Source organism: Lissotriton helveticus, chromosome 9, assembly GCF_964261635.1.
Source record: "Lissotriton helveticus chromosome 9, aLisHel1.1, whole genome shotgun sequence".
NCBI lineage: Eukaryota > Metazoa > Chordata > Amphibia > Caudata > Salamandridae > Lissotriton > Lissotriton helveticus.
In genome coordinates, this window is record NC_136070.1 from 172696278 (window position 1) to 172715622 (window position 19345).

A 19345-nucleotide genomic window follows, 5' to 3' on the forward strand; every position below is an offset into this window, starting at 1 on the left:
ACGCCCCAAGGAATCCACGGAGACAAACGACTGAGCAGTAACAGGCGCCCGACCCATCATATTCCCATCTGCGCCCCCAGGTCCCATGTCAGGAACGATAGACGCCAGCAAGTCATGGAGGGCAAACAAGATAGAGCTCAGGGAGGAATGAAAGTCATCAACAGCCAAAAGGACATCTCCCAGTGTGTACTCCCTTTCTCCACTGTCAGCGGTGGCAACGCTCCTCGCCCCTGGGAGCCCCCCAGGCAGGATAGCAAACATTGTATCAGGCGTCCGGAGTCTCCTTATCACCGGGTAGAACGTGTTGGGGTTGGAGCGGAGTTAAGTAGGACCCTCATAAGTTCAGTTTCACCAGCCTCTTACCCGCCATGCCCAGGGGAAGATCCATAATCCGACGCCTACCGCGACCGGCGGGCGATCTCACTGGGGGCCATGTCACCCCGGGCAGCACATCAAAAGGGTCAATGTGGGTGGCCGGAATATCATCTGGTCTCGGGAGCTACGGCGCAGAGAAAACAGCCAGATGCGTGCCGTGAGATCCCAAGCACTAGCATCTCACTCCGCTGGCGTCCGTCAACAAAAGCCACAAATTGCGACTTCCGCGGGGGTCAACCGGTCCTTTCTGCTGGCCGCATCCGCTGTTGATCACTTCCTCCCCGGCCACGTCACAGCTCAAGGTCAAGGTCCCGGCTTATGGCTGGCGCAGGCCGCTTTGTTCGCGTCGACGTTACTCAGCCATCCGATCGCGAACCCGGAGTTGCACGGGATGGCATCGCGCAACCTCTGCCGTGCGGGGGTATGGTGCAGACTCAGGATCAAGTGCAGGATGCTAGGGAGGGAGAGGGCGAGCGGCGGAGCCGGGCTTCTAAGGTGCCATTTTGGATGCCGTCTTGGCTCCTCCAGTAAAGCCTTTCTTTGTGTTCTCTTTCCCTTCTCTTTTAGAATACATGTGTGTATTCTAGCATGTTTTGATTAAGCATTCCATATCTGTCAGTTGCTTGACAAGTGGCGAAAAATGTAATCTTCCCTGTGTGGCTTTATATAAAAAAAATACAAGGTCTCACATTCTGTTGACGTTGCTGACTCTGTTTTTGATGATATACAGACAACTAGTGGTTACACGTTGTCTGAAGTGGATGATTTTGTTCCTGATCCGGTGGTTGACAGTCGAAGAGAAGTGGGTGGTGGTGATGCCTATGACTTTGGTAACAATTCTCAAAACACACACAAGTCACTCGAGACCAGAGGTTTAAGATGTCACAGACCACCTGCTTATTTAAATGATTACTGTTGTTGAATATTCTTTCTCACTGTGTTTTTATCTTTTTTAGGTTATTACTTTTATTTTCATTTTGTTTATATAAAGGGGGAAGATGTGCTGTACATGATCAGTCATCTGAATATTGTACTCATTGTATGTAAAGCCTTTCTTTGCATTCTCTTTTCCCTTCTCTTCTAGAATACCTGTGTGTATTCTAGCATGTTTGGATTAAGCATTCAATATCTGTCAATTACTTGTCTGGTCAGCTGGCAAGGTGGTCATTTGGCTGTTGTCTTAAATAAAACGACATCAATTTACCTGGAGAAGTCTTTAAGCTGCCCGTTATTTCTACAATTACGTTGCACAACAGGGATATATTAGAAATATGCCTAGTTATAAGATCAGCTGTTCTGCTCGCTGTACTGTCAAAACGTCACACACAATCGCACCGAAACACTCATCCTGCACTAGCTATCAGAAGCGCCCCAAACCCCTATCCTCCTGCCCGCGTATTCCTCCTGTACTCCGGGCTGTTGAAAGGCCTACTAGGGCCCACAGCACTACCTTGGACACGTCCAATAGGGCCCTGAACTACGGTCTAGTTAACCTCACCACTAAGCGGCCAACTCAGTCCGACAGAATCACTACCACCCTTTCGGCCCCCTCCCCGCAAGGTCTTCCCTCTCTTAGGGACGATCGACCTAGCCCCCAACACTCTGACTGAACCGCTCACTTAAAACCGGCCCGTGGCCCACCACGTCTCACCCCCAAGTCACCAGTACACCCTATCGGAATCGCTCCTTGCAACTGGCCCCCTGCCTGCCTGAACCCACCTCTCTTAGAGATATTGATAATCTCCACCGCAGAGCCACTGAATTAACCCCAAGAATCCATAAGTCCATACTGGACCAAAAGCACCTCCTTCACATCACCGAACTTTCCTTTTCGAATCTCCAGCTCTCGCAGAACATGACCCTCATCCCCCCCGACAAGCCACTCCTTCACCCTACTTCCACTATTCCTAAGACACTCGCGCACCCGCAAGCAACCCTGCCACCTCTCAGAGGAAGAAATCATTGCGCTCCTCCGAACCTACAAACCCACCCCTGGCATGCTTATCCCGCCTTACCTCACGGAAAAAGAAGTAGCTGACTTCCTCATTAGCTACGAGTCTGCCTTGAGGGAAGAACACCCTATCCGCTCGGTGGCAACCAGCCCCAACAGATCTGCCACCTTCCAGGTCAGAGGGGTGGTCAATAGCAACCTAGCTAAAGTTCCCATCTCTGCATCTACCCCTGACACTCACAACTACCCTTCCTTAACCGGCCTCCTAATAAACTGTCGAATCGCAGTAATTCTGATGTCGCCGACTTCTTCCTGAGACATAAATCGGACTTAGTGATCCTGACGGAATCTTGGCTCAAGGAATCCTCTTCGCCCTACCTAGACCACTTAGTCTCACCAAATTACAGCATCATAAGGATGGACAGGCACTCAAAGAAAAAAGGGGGTGGCATTGCCTGCATCTACCGCTCTAACCTCCTGGTTACGGAACTGCCGGTAGTCCCTACAGACTCCTGCGAATACCTTTCACTCTCCGTCTCCAACAACACCTCTCAACTGTGCAAACTTCACATATTTTACTACCTCCAGGCAAGAATGACACCTTCATGGTCCTCCTCATGGAAATCATCACAGCCAAGGTCTCTCCAAACTCTAATGACATTTTCCTTGGCGACTTCAACTTACACTGGAACGATCCCAAGGACCCTCAGGTCAATGCCATCAGTGACTTCTTGGCCGACCTAGCCGTTACCCAAGCCTGTTCTCTCCCTACGCACTCGAAAGGCGCCACCCTAGACTGGATCATTGCTAAGGAATCAGGGGTCAAAATTATCTCTATTGACCCGTGTGATTGGTCAGACCACCAAGCCATCACCTTCCTCCTGCCCAGCTCTCACAAGGAATGAACACCTCATCCCGTGATTCCCAAACATTGGGTTAGAGACACCAAGAACCTCGATCACGGGAAACTAGCAGAACCTCGATCACGGGAAACTAGCAGCGCGTTGTGAGACCAACACCCTCCCCCCCTCAGTGCACCTCGATCGACAACCTAGTGGATCACTGTTCCTCAACCATATCTTAAATTCTCGATGACCTGGCACCACTGAAATTAAAAAGAACCCAGATCAAGGACAGGAATCCCTGGTTCAGCGGATCCCTCAACAAGGAGAGGAGATCCCTTCGACAGACTGAGCGAAACTGGAAACAACACCCATAAGCAGCCCATCTAAAACTTCTCCGCTAGGCCAGAAATGCTTATAACAAGAAAATACTCAACTCTAAAAAAGAATTTTTCAAACCCGAACTCGAGAGTGCCAAAAACCGACCTTGCAAGCTATTCGACTTGGTCAAACTCCAATCCAACAAACTAGCGAAAACCTCCAAGGAAACACCCAAACCCCTAATATCCAGCGAGGAATTTTCTTCCTTCTTCTGTGACAAAATATCTGCCCTAGGAAATGAACTTAAACCCGCAACTCACGCCAAAATCAAAATCTACCAGATCCACCTCCCCTCCATGCGCTATCTTCTCAAACCTCACCCAAAAAACTAGCACACTGGTCCAACTTTAAACTCTATGACAAACACTCTATCTCGAAAATTCTCGCCTCCTTAAACCCGAACAACCACTTCAATGATCCTCTCCCCTCTAACTGCCTAGCAGCCGCCTCGCAGGCTATCATTCCCTCCCGGACCTCAATAATCAACGCCTCCCTCCAACAGGGCTCAATTCCTGACTCACTCAAGGCTGGCCAAGTTGTCCCTATACTAAAAAATCCTACCTTGGACACTGCTTCCACTAAGAATTACAAACCCATATCCAACATTCCACTCCTTGCCAAAGTTCTAGAAAAATGTGTACAACAGCAGCTGAGCCTACACCTTAATAACTTCCACCTGCTAGATGACTACCAATCCGGTTTCCAGACCTGGACACAGCACGGAAACCACCCTCCTCCACATCGTGGATGACGCCCTCCAAGCCCTCGATCAAGGCAAAACCTGTCTACTAATCCTCCTAGACCTATCTTCTGCCTTTGATACGGTTAACAACGAAATCCTCCTTGAACGACTCAAAATCAGGATGGGGTTAGATGGCACCGTTCTTGAATGGTTTAGATCCTTGCTCAAAAACCGCTCTCGGAGAGTCCTTATCAACGGTAATCTTTCCGCCCCCCTCTCCGGTCACGGTTGGAGTCACCCAAGGATCAACCCTCTCCCCACCCTCTTCAATCATTGCCTCGAACAACTCACCGAGGTATTACGTTCCGCCAATATCTCCTACCTTATGTAGGCAGACGATACACAGATCTATATCAAAATCTCCTTCCCTGAGGACTTTCGTTCCCTGAATGAGGGACTAAAGCTGACAGTCCATTGGCTCACCGCCAACTAGCAAATAAAATAACAAAATATTTTATCAAAGCAAATAACACTGTATTTCTCCTAATCTCCCCATGCAAAACCAACCCTGACATCCAGGAATGGATCAAGAGCGTCACAGCACTAAATTGCCCTCCCACCATTGTTGACTCTGCAAAATCCCTTGGAATAACCCTTGACAGTAGCCTGAACATACGCAGCCATATAAACTCAATGGCCAAGACGGCCAGGTTCCACCTGAGCTAGCTAAGAAACCTAAAACCCTTCCTTGAGGTTTCCGACCTCAAAACGGCAATCCAGGCTCTAGTAATTTCTAGACTAGAATATGGATGCTTCACTCTCGCAGGGCTACCCAAGAACTTCCTGGCCCCACTGAAAGCCTGCCTCAACACCACCGCCAGACTCCTAACTGGCTCAAAGAAATTTGACCACATTTCTCCCCACCTCAAAACTCGGAACTGGCTTCCCCTAGAGGCCAGAATCCAATTCAAACTGGCCTGCATTACTCACAAAGCTCTCTACTCCAATTCCCCTGCTTTTCTCGCCCATAAACTTGTGATATCCGTAGGAGTCAGAAACTCCCGATCTGCCAAAGACCTATTGTGGCAACCAGCCCACTTCTGCAAGAAAAAAATCTACAATCGGGGCTTCTCTGGGGCCACTCCAAGAATCTAGAACTCCCTCCCACCCGCCATTAGAAAACGTCTGTCCTTGGCACACTTTAAAAAGGAAAACAAAACCTTCTTAATGGGCAAATACCTCGTCTGATGACAACATCGCAATCACCGTAGCGACTTGTTTCCACCATCCACCTTGACAGCATCCACTGCTCTGCGAAGGAAACCTTATACTGCACTCCTGGGCATCCCTCCCAAGAGTTGAGCCTGCAGGCCTTCTTTCATAAGTTTCTTCCTATTGTTACATTTTTAGGTCTCGACTATTCTATCCCGTAAGGGATAAATAGACGAGAGTATAGAGGGCAAACCAAGCTCTGAAACCCTTGCGGATTGCGTCCAGTTCATGTGGTTCACTCGTGCGGAACGCGCGTCCACATGAAAGCCATCAGCCTCCCTCCCACAGGCATCTGAAGCTTCCCCAGCGTGCGCTCGGCCTCAGGCATTCAAGCGTGAAGCTTCCCAAGCGCGCGCTCAGCCTCACTTCTCCTCCCCCCTAATTCACCCCTGCAAGGACCCTAAGGCTGACTTCTTAGGGCTGACTTTTCCAAATATCTGTCCCTCACCCCTTCTTTATTTCTTCTTTCTCTCACCCCTTTCTTTCTTTTCTCGTCTGCTTCTTTTCTATGTTTACTTCTCTCACCCCTATCGTTTTCTCTCGCTATCTCACACTTTGTTTCTTTCTCTCTCCACACTATTCTTTCCTACTTCCCCCTGTATTCTCCCTCTCATCCTCCTTCTTTCTCTTTCATCTCCCCTCCCATCTTCCGGCCTCTCTTTAGCTCTCTCTTCGTATTGTCGCGTCTTCTCCGGTCTCTCGCCTTTTCTCTTGTTTGTTCTCTTTCTCACCCTCTCTACTGTCGTTATCTCCCCGCTGCTTCTCAAGTGACTGAAAGGGTGTGTTCTGAAACAGACGATTCAATAGAAGTTGGAATTTACTTGAAAAACCCACTATAAGCTATAACATAATGCATTTAAACCTGCAAGGATTGTACCTCGGGAAGACTGGGATAATTGCCGGCTTTGCCTTTCTGCCTTTGCCCTTTCATGAATACATGCCCTCTTTTGTTTGGTTTCAGTGCGCCACAGTTGTCTTCTGTCTGTGTACACACACGTACAAACAAATCAGCCACATGAATGCACATGAACAAATGCTCCGACGTGCAACATCTCAGATACATATCTACCACGCAAAAATACACACACACACACCTAAACAACCAACCACACAAACAAACGCACGCGCAACTACCCAAATATACATACACAGTTACACACACAGACGCAACTACTCAAATACACTTATCTGGGCAAGCAAATACACCAGACGCCTCACAGACACAAACAACCACATAAATACACCTACTCTGAGAAACGCGCAAACGCAACCACAACAATACACTTGGTACCCATGCAAATATATCCACACGCACAGATGCAGCTACGCAAATACACATTTGCACACATTCATAAGCTTCCATATACACACCTACCCACACAACCACATAAATACGCACACAGACATACGTACATTAGAAAATATACCCACGCGCACAGACGCAACCACACAAATAAGCATATATTATACCTACGCACACAAACATTCACAAACAACCAAATACACATAAACCCCTACACACAAACACCACCACACAAAATACATACGCACACACAATTGCGCGTAGATACACACACACTAAAACATGCTCACATATACACAGATATGCTCGCATATACACGCATGCCTACACGTATCCACACACACATACATACACGTGCATAAATACCTTCAGCGGTTCAGTTGTTTGATTATGCGGTAAACACTGAAGCAATATTCTCGTGGTGTTTAGTAAATATGTATACTATCTGCCCGTGACGTTTCTCTGGGCTCAGATAGCTGGACCAAGGAATGTAATGTTTATGAAATGCATGAATGGCCCCTCCACTGTTTTCCTCGTTAGAGTCAACAAAAAACAATATGCCACAGGCATCTCTGAAGCTTCCCCAGCTCGGCCTCAGGCATTCAAGCGTGAAGGTTACCAAGCGCGCGCTCAGCCTCACTTCTCCTCCCCTAATTCACCCCTACTGTTGCTGCCCATGGCTGTATTTCACTTTAGCTCTAGCTCATTATGCCGAGAGCTTCACTTCAAAGGGGTCTCAGGATGGCTTCTTGAAGGACCTCCTACTCCAAGACTCTCACGCAGGACCCTAAGGCTGACTTCTTAGGACTGACTTTTCCAAATCTCTGTCCCTTACCCCTTCTTTATTTCTTCTTGCTCTCACCCCTTTCTTTCTTTTCTCGTCTGCTTCTTTTCTATGTTTACTTCTCTCACCCCTATCGTTTTCTCTCGCTATCTCACACTTTGTTTCTTTCTCTCTCTACACTATTCTTTCCTACTTCCACCTGTATTCTCCCTCTCATCCTCCTTCTTTCTCTTTCATCTCCCCATCCCTTCTATCTTCCGGCCTCTCTTTAGCTCTCTCTTCGTATTGTCGCGTCTTCCCCGGTCTCTCGCCTTTTCTCTTGTTTGTTCTCTTTCTCACCCTCTCTACTGTCGTTATCCCCCCGCTGCTTCTCAAGTGACTGAAAGGGAGTGTTCTGAAACAGACGATTCAATAGAAGTTGGAATTTACTTGAAAAACCCACTATAAGCTATAACATAATGCCTTTAAACCTGCGAGGATTGTACCTCGGGAAAGACTGGGATAATTGCCGGCTTTGCCTTTCTGCCTTTGCCCTTTCATGAATACATGCCCTCTTTTGTTTGGTTTCAGTGCGCCACAGTTGTCTTCTGTCTGTGTACACACACGTACAAACAAATCAGCCACATAAATGCACATGAACAAATGCTTCCACGTGCAACATCTCAGATACATATTTACCACTCAAAAATACACACACACACCTAAACAACCAACCACACAAACAAATGCACACGCAACTACCCAAATATACATAAACAGTTACACACACAGACGCAACTACTCAAATACAAGTATCTGGGCAAGCAAATGCACCAGACGCCTCACAGACACAAACAACCACATAAATACACCTACTCTGAGAAACGCGCAAATGCAACCACAACAATACACTTGGTACCCATGCAAATATATCCACACGCACAGACGCAGCTACGCAAATACACATTCGCACACATTCATAAGCTTCCATATACACACCTACCCGCACAACCACATAAATACGCACACAGACATATGTACATTAGCAAATATACCCACGCGCACAGACGCAACCACACAAATAAGCATAGATTACACCCACGCACACAAACATTCACAAACAACCAAATACACATAGACCCCTGCACACAAACGCCACCACACAAAATACATACGCGCACACAAATGCGCGTACATACTTACACACTAAAACATGCTCACATATACACAGATATGCTCGCATATACATGCATGCCTACACGTATCCCACACACATAAATACACGTGCATAAATACCTTCAGCGGTTCAGTTGTTTGATTATGCGGTAGTCACTGAAGCAATATTCTCGTGGTGTTTAGTAAATATGTATACTATCTGCCCGTGACGTTTCTCTGGGCTCAGATAGCTGGACCAAGGAATGTAATGTTTATGAAATGCGCGAATGGCCCCTCCACTGTTTTCCTCGTTAGAGTCAACAAAAAATAATATAGGGTTATACCTAATGTTTATGGAAACACAAGTCCTGTAGCAGGACCCATGGGAGTCAGGAGAGATACAGGCACAGCCTACGCTTTCAAAGTCATTGTCTTATCAGACTGTTCGACCTTCACCATCATTGATCGCATTAGGACAGTACGGGCGCTACAGATGTCCAATCCCTGACTGACCACTATCTCAACGCCATGACGTCAATAATTAATGAGGCTGCTCCCATGCAGCTAAAAAGAGTCTCCGCTAAAATATCCAATCCATGGTACGACGGGAGTCTCAATGAAGATAGAAGAGCCATGCGAATGGCAGAGCGCACTTGGAGAACAGCTCCATCTGCACTGCACCTGAAAACCCTGAAGAAAAAGAGAAACGCCTATTTCAGGAAAATAAAGCGCTCAGAAGCAAACTTCTTCAGCCTCCAGCTCGACCAAGCAAAAAACCGACCAAGAAAACTGTTTGAGCTAATCAGAACACAAGCCAAGGAACAACCCCAACCTATCAGCTCTTTGGACAAAGCACCCTCCTGTGAAGACTTCGCCGCTTTCTTTACCCAAAAAACTGACAACATAAAGAGTGATCTCAGCATTGACGCAAGCCTCTACACCACCTCCAACAGCATAACACCCACAGAACTAAAAAACAATGCTACTTGGTCATCCTTTGACACCTACTCCGAAGAAGAAATAGGCAAACTGCTCAGCACCTTGAAACCGTCCAATCACCTCACGGAACCCCTCCCGGCTAACGCTGTCAAAGACTTCGCCCCATGGCTCCTTCCACTGTGGACTAAAATTATCAACCGCTCGCTCCAACACGGATTCATCCCGGACTCCCTCAAAGTTGGACAAGTCACACCTTTACTAAAGAAACCTACTGCCGACCCATCTGACCTAAACAACTACCGGCCCATTACCAATATTCCCACTCTCGCCAAACTACTGGAAAAATGTGCACAACTACAGCTGACTAAACACATTGATCAGTTTGATCTCCTCAACGCTCATCAATCAGGCTTCCGAGCAGGACACAGTACTGAAACTGCTATGACCCACATAATTGATGACGCTCTTCAAATGCTAGATCAAAATGATACCTGCCTCCTCATCCTTCTTGATCTCGCATCAGCATTCGACACTGTTAAACATGAGAACTTACTCGAACTTTTGAACACAAGAATGGGTCTATCTGGGACTGTTCTCAAGTGGTTCACCTCCGTCTTACACAACAGGTCGCAGAAATTCAAGAGTAACAACTTGAGGTCCTCGCCAATACCTGTTTCGTTAGGTGTCCCCCAAGGATCCTTCCTATCACCAACTTTGTTCAACCTAGTTATGGAACCCCTCACCACCTTGCTACAAGCATCCAATGTACTTTTTCACATGTACGCAGATGACACCCAATTATATCTCAAACTACAATCTCCCAATGACATTTTACTCCTGAACTCAACGATCAGAAGCACCCAATCTTGGCTTGCAAATAATCATCTCAAACTCAATGCTCAAAAAACAGAGTTCCTTTTGATCTCACCTCCCGCGAAGATCTCTACCACTCAAACATGGCTTAAACAGCTAACTGCACTCAATGTCCTACCCACCATCGTGGACTCAGCAAAATCTCTAGGCATAACGCTTGACTCCAATCTCAACATGCAGCATCATATCAGCAAGGCTACTAAGGGTGCGAACTTCCAAATCAATACCCTGAGGAAACTTAAACCCTTCCTACCACCCAAAGACTTCCAAACTGCAGTACAAGCACTAGTAATCCCGCGAATTGAATACGGCAGCATCGCCCTCTGCGGTCTCCCGTTAACCACTACTGCACCCCTAAGAGCCTCTCTAAACGCTGCAGCGAGACTCATCACTGGGTCAAAAAAAACTCGCATATCTCCCCTGACTTGAAAGCCCTGAACTGGCTGCCTTTTGAAGCCAGAATACATTTGAAAATCGCCTGCATGACACACAAGGCTGTACACCTGAGCTCTCCCGGATACCTCACTCAGAAGCTGTCAATCTCTGGCGGCTCTAGATACACTAGAGGCACAAACAATCTACTGCTAAAACCTCGAAGATTCAGGAAGGAAAAAACGTATAAGCGCTCTTTCTCAGGAATGGCACCCAGGATCTGGAACTCACTCCCTCCTGAAACAAGGCTCATCTCCTCAGTCATACTTTTTAAGAAAGAAGTAAAAGCTCTTCTCATGGCCAAATACAATTGAGCTTTCAACTTGGATCTGTAAGGTATCTGCACCGATCTATATTACCCAGCTCGATCACGACTACTATGTGTTTTTCCTGTATTCTGCTAGATCCTTCGAATATGTGCTGTACCTCTATTATTGTTTCACTTACCTGACTATTTACTTGCATTATTGATGTACCTGTACTATTATGCTCCCTCACGTTTTTCATTCTCCTGTTTGGTATTCCCTGCTTTGTAAAGCGCTCTGATATCTGCAAAGATCTTGTTCGCGCTATATAAAACTTTCAAAATAAATAAATAAATAAATAAATAACTGGAAACAGATAGGGAAAGGCTGGGGATTTCGAGCACATAGAGGCAGTAAAGGCCTGTGTAGCCAGAACCATCACAGCACCACTCAGCACCACCACAGCATCACTCAGCACCACCACAGCACCACTCAGCACCACCACAGCATCACTCAGCGCCACCCCAGCATCACTCAGCACCACCACAGCACCACTTAGCACCACCACAGCACCACTCAGCACCACCACAGCACCACTCAGCACCACCACAGCATCACTAAGCGCCACCCCAGCATCACTCAGCACCACTACAGCACCACTCAGCACCACCACAGCACCACTCAGCACCACCACAGCACCACTCAGCACCACCACAGCATCACTCAGTGTCACCCCAGCATCACTCAGCACCACCACAGCACCACTCAGCATCACCACAGCTTCACTCAGCACCACCACAGCATCACTCAGCACCACCACAGCATCACTCAGCACCACCACAGCACCACTCAGCACCACCACAGCATCACTCAGTGCCATCCCAGCATCACTCAGCACCACCACAGCACCACCACAGAACCACTCAGCACCACCACAGCATCACTCAGCGCCACCCCAGCATCACTCAGCACCACTCATCATCACCACATCATCACTCAGCGCTACCCCAGCATCACTCAGCACCACCACATTATCACTCAGCACCACCACAGCACCACTCAGCACCACCACAGCACCACTCAGCACCACCCCAGCATCACTCAGCACCACCACAGCACCACTCAGCATCACCCCAGCATCACTCAGCACCACCACATTATCACTCAGCACCACCACATTATCACTCAGCACCACCACAGCACCACTTAGCACCACCACAGCATCACTCAGCACCACCACAGCATCACTCAGCACCACCACAGAATCACTCAGCACCACCACAGAATCACTCTGAAACACTACAGCATCACTCTGGAACACCACAGCATCACTATGCGCTACCACTGCATTATTATGCGCCACCACCGCATCACTCAGGGCCTCCACAGCATCACTCAGGGCCTCCACAGCATCACTCAGAGCCTCCATGGCATCACTCACGGCCTCCACATAATCACTCACGGCCTCCACAGCATCACTCACGGCCTCCACAGCATCACTCAGGGCCACCACAGCATCACTCAGGGGCACCACAACATCACTATGCACTACCACAACATCACTGAATGCCACAGTATCACTCGTCGCCACCACAACATCACTCCGCACCATCACAGCATCAATCTGTGCAACCATTCAACAACAACTGGTTCAAATATGTTCTCTCAATGTTTGAAGCTTTATTACAAATGTCACAAAAAGATGTTAATATTTCACTACTGTTCTTGGTTTTTCGTCACAATAAAATACACTGAACATAATTTTCACAAAAGTTATTTACAAAAGTTTAAGCTATTGCCATTATAAATTACAATCACTTTTATTTAAGTATTAATGATTTAAAAAAATTAAAAGCCATTGTTATTTGTAATATCAATACATCTAAGTCACGTAAATACAAAACATGTTGCATTACAAATGCTATAGGTGTCACATTTGTGAAAGTTATAACTATTGGCATTATAAATGACAAAGCTATTAATTTAGCTATTTTCAAAACAAACACATAAATAACAAGCATTTACAATGCAATGGTCTCGGCATTATTAAAGGTAGAGCTATTGGCATTGCTCATGATATATATATATATTTTTTTAAATCTTAAATAAATGGCATTGTCATTTACATTGCCAATAGTTTAATTGTTAAATAAATGGCATTGTCATTTAAAATGCCAATAGGTTAATCCAGTGGTTCCCAAACTTTTTTGACCCGCGGCTCCTTTAACCAATTGGCCATTGGCCGCGGCTCCCCATTACATTACAATTTTTTGATGGTGGGCGAAGAATGTAAGGCCGAACTCGGTAGGACTTCCATTTTAATCCCTGAAAATAATAGGAATGTCCTGCACCTTGGGGGTAAGTACAAGTGAGAAAATGGAGATTTAACTGAATTTGGGGACCCTCTTCATCAAACCCATGAATATAATCTAACTGACATAGTGCTTATAAGTTTAAGTGTGAGGCTAGTTAGCCGAAAGTGTGTGATAAATACATATTGCAAGCTCCGGGCTAGTAATATTTCTATTTATGGTTATTTCTGGAACCGGTTTCAGAAACAAATATAATAGACATATATAATTTAAAAACAAAATTACTGCTACATCACACCCCTGTGACATTTGGCAACCACTGAAAGGTTACCTACAGTCCCAGACCATTGACCTCAGAAGGAACGACCTACACCCGTACATTGCTGATTGATTTTTCCGCGTGTTGGACGGGTATTGTGTACAACCCAAGATATTCCTTGTGAGGGTAAAGAATGTACCGCTATACCAGTAACATTACTTTGATTGTACTTCGTGAGATTGCTGCTATCTACTTACTATTTCTATTTTACTTGATTAAGTACGCAGAATATGCTCCTTTATATTAGTCTTTTGTTTGGTGTTGTCTGTAATGAGACGTCTCTATTCAACATCTTGGTGACTGCTGGCTCTGCCAGTATGGTTCACTGTCTTGTTCAAATATGCGCTTGGTTGTAATGTCTTTGAAATACTAAAAAAAAAATATTTAAAAACAATGACTGCATTCTAATTTTCCAGGCACAACTACGAGGGTTCCTATATCCGTTTCCCGTGCTCAGTGCTCTCACTACCCGACCCGTGCACTGCTCTCCTTGTGAACTAACTGAAGACAGGCTGCTGCACGCAACCTCCGATCAGGGCTTGTGGGGAGTTAGAAACTCTTGCTGACTTCCTTCCTCCCTCCCCCTCCCTGCATCCGAATGGCCCAAGGCTGCAGCAGCAGAGTGAGAGGTGCAGTGCATACAAATGGCCATTGTAGTTCCTGATTGATTCTTTTAGCACCTGTGACCGTGGCGCCCCTGGCTGGTTTTAGTGGCGCACCAGGGCGCCACGGCGCACAGTTTGGGAACCACGGGGTTAATCGCTCGCAAATGCATGACCTATTGCATTTACACCCACACAGAGCCACATACACAAAGCCACCCACACACACATACAGAGCCACCCACACAGAACCCCCCACACACACACACACACAGAGCCCCACACACACACCCACACAGAGCCCCCCCCACATACAGAGCGCCACACACAGAGCCCCCCCCCACACACACACACAGAGCCACACACAGAGCGGGATACTTTGTGCATTAAAAAGATTTCCCTTTCGGGAATAAAACACAGGGACGATGGTCTACTGTTCCTTGTAGACCATATTCCTTTGTGTGTCATCAAACACAGGGAGTGACAAATAGCAACCTCCCTAGTTAATTTTCTTTAAGCTAGTCGTTCTGATGCCCCTTGTGGATAGCGATTTTGCGACGTAATTATTAGCATGTAGGTTCCCTCTGCCTGCAGCCAACAGTGCGCGAGGCAATGCCAGGCCCCAGAGCACCTCAGGGGCCCAAATCCCCACCCTCCCCCTGGGTCTGAGCGTGAGGTCAAACGCAAGGTTAAAGCACCACCTATGAGCCAGGGATGGCGGGTGCGCCTACAGGCACAGAAACACCCTCGGTGTTGAAGCAAAGAATGAATATTTCCGGGAAGGGTGGGGGTCTCCTAGTGTCATGGCCAGAGTTGGGGGGTTCAGGGGGGGTCACAGCCTCAGCTCAGCGCGCCAGATCCTATAAAAGTAAGCCTGGCAAAGAATGCCCTGTCACATTTGAATAAAGTAAACACCCAGCCTGCATCGCACAATACTACTCCCCCATCCCAGCCTGCATTACACAGTACTACCCCCTCCCCCCCCCGAGCCTGCATTCAAGAATACAAGTGACCTCTACCCCCACCGGAAGTCGCCATGGGAACAGAGACCCCAAACAGGACCTTTCCAGTTTCTTGGATCCAACCGGTTCTTCCCCGTTCCAGACCCGGCAGAGACACCCCCCGCCGGCATTTACCCCCCCACCCCATCCTGGGCAATTACCCCTTCACGGCACTTCAACCCTGCCTGAAGCAAAAGAGGGTAAAACGCAAAACCAGAACTGAAACCAAGCAAGAGACAGGGCCGGGCAGAAGAGTGGGGGGGAGGGCTGAGCCAGGTAGAAAGGGGGGGGTGAATCGAGCCAGGCAGGAGGGGAAACGAGCCAGGCAGAAGGTGGAGCCGAGCCAGGTAGAAACGGGAGGGGGGGCAGCGAGTCGAGCCAGGCAGAAAAGGGGGAGGGCGAGTCAGGTAGAAGGGGAAACGAGCCAGGCAAAAGGTGGAGCCGAGCCAGGTAGAAACGGGAGAGGGGGGCGGCGAGTCGAGCCAGACAGAAGGGGGGGGTCGAGCTGAGCCAGACAGAAGGGGGGGGGGAGAGCCGAGCCAGACAGAAGGGGGGGGCGAGCCGAGCCAGACAGAGGGGGGGGCGAGCCGAGCCAGCCAGAAGGGGGGGGGGCGAGCCGAGCCAGACAGAAGGGGGCGAGCCGAGCCAGACAGAAGGGGGCGAGCCGAGCCAGACAGGAGGGGGGGGGCGAGCCAAGCCAGACAGAAGGGGGGTGAGGTGAGCCGAGCCAGACAGAAGGGGGGGCGAGCCGAGCCAGACAGAAGGGGGGCGAGCCGAGCCAGACAGAAGGGGGGGGGCGAGCCGAGCCTGACAAAAGGGGGGGAGGGGCGTGCCGAGCCAGACAGAAGGGGGGAGGCGAGCCAAGCCAGACAGAGGGGGGCGAGCCGAGCTAGACAGAAGGGGGGGCTAGCCGAGCCAGACAGAAGGGGGGGGGGCGAGCCGAGCCAGACAGAAGGGGGGGCGAGCCGAGCCAGACAGAAGGGGGGGGCGAGCCAAGCCAGACAGAAGGGGGGGCGAGCCGAGCCAGACAGAGGGGGGGCCAGCCGAGCCAGACAGAAGGGGGGGGGTGAGCCGAGCCAGACAGAAGGGGGGGGCGAGCCGAGCCAGACAGAAGGGGGAGCGAGCCGAGCCAGACAGAAGGGGGGTGAGCCGAGCCAGACAGAAGGGGGGGCGAGCCTAGCCAGACAGAAGGGGGGGCGAGCCAAGCCAGACAGAAGGGGGGGGGCGAGCCGAGCCAGACAGAAGAGGGGGCAAGCCGAGCCAGACAGAAGGGGGGAGAGCCGAGCCAGACAGAAGGGGGGGGCGAGCCGAGCCAGATCGAAGGGGGGTGGGGCGAGCCGAGCCAGACAGAAGGGGGGGGGCGAGCCAAGCCAGACAGAAGGGGGGTGGGCGAGCCGAGCCAGGCAGAAGGGGGGGGGGTGAGCCGAGCCAGGCAGAAGGGGAGGGGGCGAGCCGAGACAGGCAGAAGGGGAGGGGGCGAGCCAGGCAGAAGGGGGGGTGAGCCAAGCTAGACAGAAGGGGGTGAGCCAAGCCAGGCAGAAATGGGGGGGGGGGCGAGCCGAGCCAGAAGGATGGGCCAAGCAAGGCAGAAGGATGTGGCGAGCGGTGAGGGAAAAGTCAGGCAGGGAGCCAGAGGCCTGGGACGGGAGAGGGGAGGGGGGGTAGCTGCAGAGTTCTGCACGAAGCCCACTCCCCGCAGCAGGCTAGGAACGTGGTAAGAAGCCTGGGCCGGTCATGCACCTGCTGCAAGGGTCTGCATTGAGCTCACTGCCTGCACTGCAGGCTCAGAGCCGTGTAGGAAGCCTGGGCGGGTCAGGCACCTGCTGCAAGGGTCTGCATGAGCTCACTGTCTGCACTGCAGTCTTTGAGCCGGGTAGGAAGCCTGGGCGGGTCATTTACCAGCTGCAGAGATCTGCATGGAGCTCACTGCCTGCACTGCAGGCTCGGAGCCGGGTAGGAAGCCTGGGCCGGTCATGCACCTGCTGCAGAGGTCTGCATGGAGCTCACTGCCTGCACTCCACGCTCGGAGCCAGGTAAGAAGCTTAGGCGGGTCGTGCACCTGCTGCAGCAGATATGTCTGGCTCCGGGACAGGCAAAGCCACCACTTCCGTATCATCCGAGACAGAGTTTAAAAGTACAGTGTCCACAAATAAGTTACATCTGAGTGCCACCCCCCTCCAAACACCCTCCCCTGCCCCCCCCCCCCCCATGGTCGAGCTAACAAATGTAGACAAATCAGTTCCATTCGTCAGCAGATTCGCATGTTACTTGTCTTAATACACGATACATGTTTTATAGCAATCATAGAACAGGCGTCCAAGCAGCCATGTTCTGCGGCGGTGTAGGCCTTACACCCTCGCTGTCTGGCTACAGATTTAACACTCCTTCCTCGACCCCTACTTCCAAAGTCCCCGTTACTCCCATAGCACCTTGAGGTGGTTTAGGAGCCATAGAAGCGTGTTGGCGCTGGTGTGGGACAGACGCATGGAACAGGAGCAGAGAGGTCAGAGGTTAGGATGGCCTGGGACAGTGGTAGGGGACAACACTTCCAGGTCAGGGGTGAGGCTTGCTTGGGACAATAATAGGGGACATTTCATAGGTCAGGGGTGAGGCAGAGGTCAATTATAGGGGACAACGCTTCATAGGACAAGTGAGAGGCAGGGTCCCAGGTGAGAGGCTGGGATCCAAGCAGGGCCAGGGGTCCGGGGGAAGCCAGACTAGTAGGGTCGGAGTGTAGGAGACCACCAACCCCCCCATCCCCCGGTCACTCACGACGGGCTCACAGGCTGGGCAGGCACCCTCGCCCCCGGAGAAGGACCCCGGGGGAAGAGGGCACTGCCAGCTGGGGCATGAAGCATCCCCCCCAGGGCTGGGGTTGCTGCCCGTACCCGGACTCCCGGTCCGGCCGCTCCACCTTCACCTCCACCCGGTGGTGCTGCCCAGTTCACAGATTGTGCTGCGGCGAACGAAAGGAGAGGACTGAGGTTATCTCTCTCTTTCGGGCTTCAGAGGAAACGGGACAGACTAGGCTGCCATCCAGTTTCGGGTTAAGGGCCATTCGGGCTCCGGTGTTATCTCTTCCAGTTGTTCCAGTAGCGCGCTGAGTGAGGTGCCATCGACTGAGCCGTGAGTGAAAGCAGCCGGCGGTCTCTGCGGGGTGTGGTTTTTTGCAGAATTGATGTTCGCAGTTCTCCAGCAAGGGTTTACAACACAGGGGCTTCCTGGTCGGTGTCCATCTTGGCAGGTTTAAGCTCCAAACTCAAGAAGAGGGCCTTGCATTACTGATAGCGTCTATTATCCCGGAAGTGATTCATTCCGCTGAGTGGAAACCTCAGAGGGGGGGGTTTGAGGCAGAAGTGGAGCGAGGGTGGCACAGACCCACTGCAAGCAAGGGGGATGGCCCACCTTCGCTCTTGTTGAGTTTAAAGGCAGCCATGGTTGGGATAGAGTGAGTGAGTCACTCACAGCAATGGGATTCGGTGCCCTTGCACCTCCTGCACCAAGGATAACCACACACCCTGCTACGAGAGTGAAAAAATGGCGCACCAAACATCCGAAAATTTTCAGATTCAAAGGCGTGTTTTGGCGTTCTGAGTGACGGATGACGTCACAGTCCAAAGAACGCAAAAAACCACGCCCCGAATCCGAAAGAGACGGGGCTTTATTGGAGTGACTCCCTTCTCCTCCAATGGCTGGCCTCCGTTTAGGAAGCCAGCCAATGGAGGAGAATGGAGGAGAGAGGCGGGTTCCAAGCCCCTAACTCCAAAACATTAATTCTTCGGGACTCCGCCCTCACTGCGTGAGAGCTACGGTCCCTCGACCTAAAAAAATTGTCATTTACAAGACCACTAGCTCAAACTTTCCTAATGCGAGACCTATTGCATTGCAAATGCTTGTT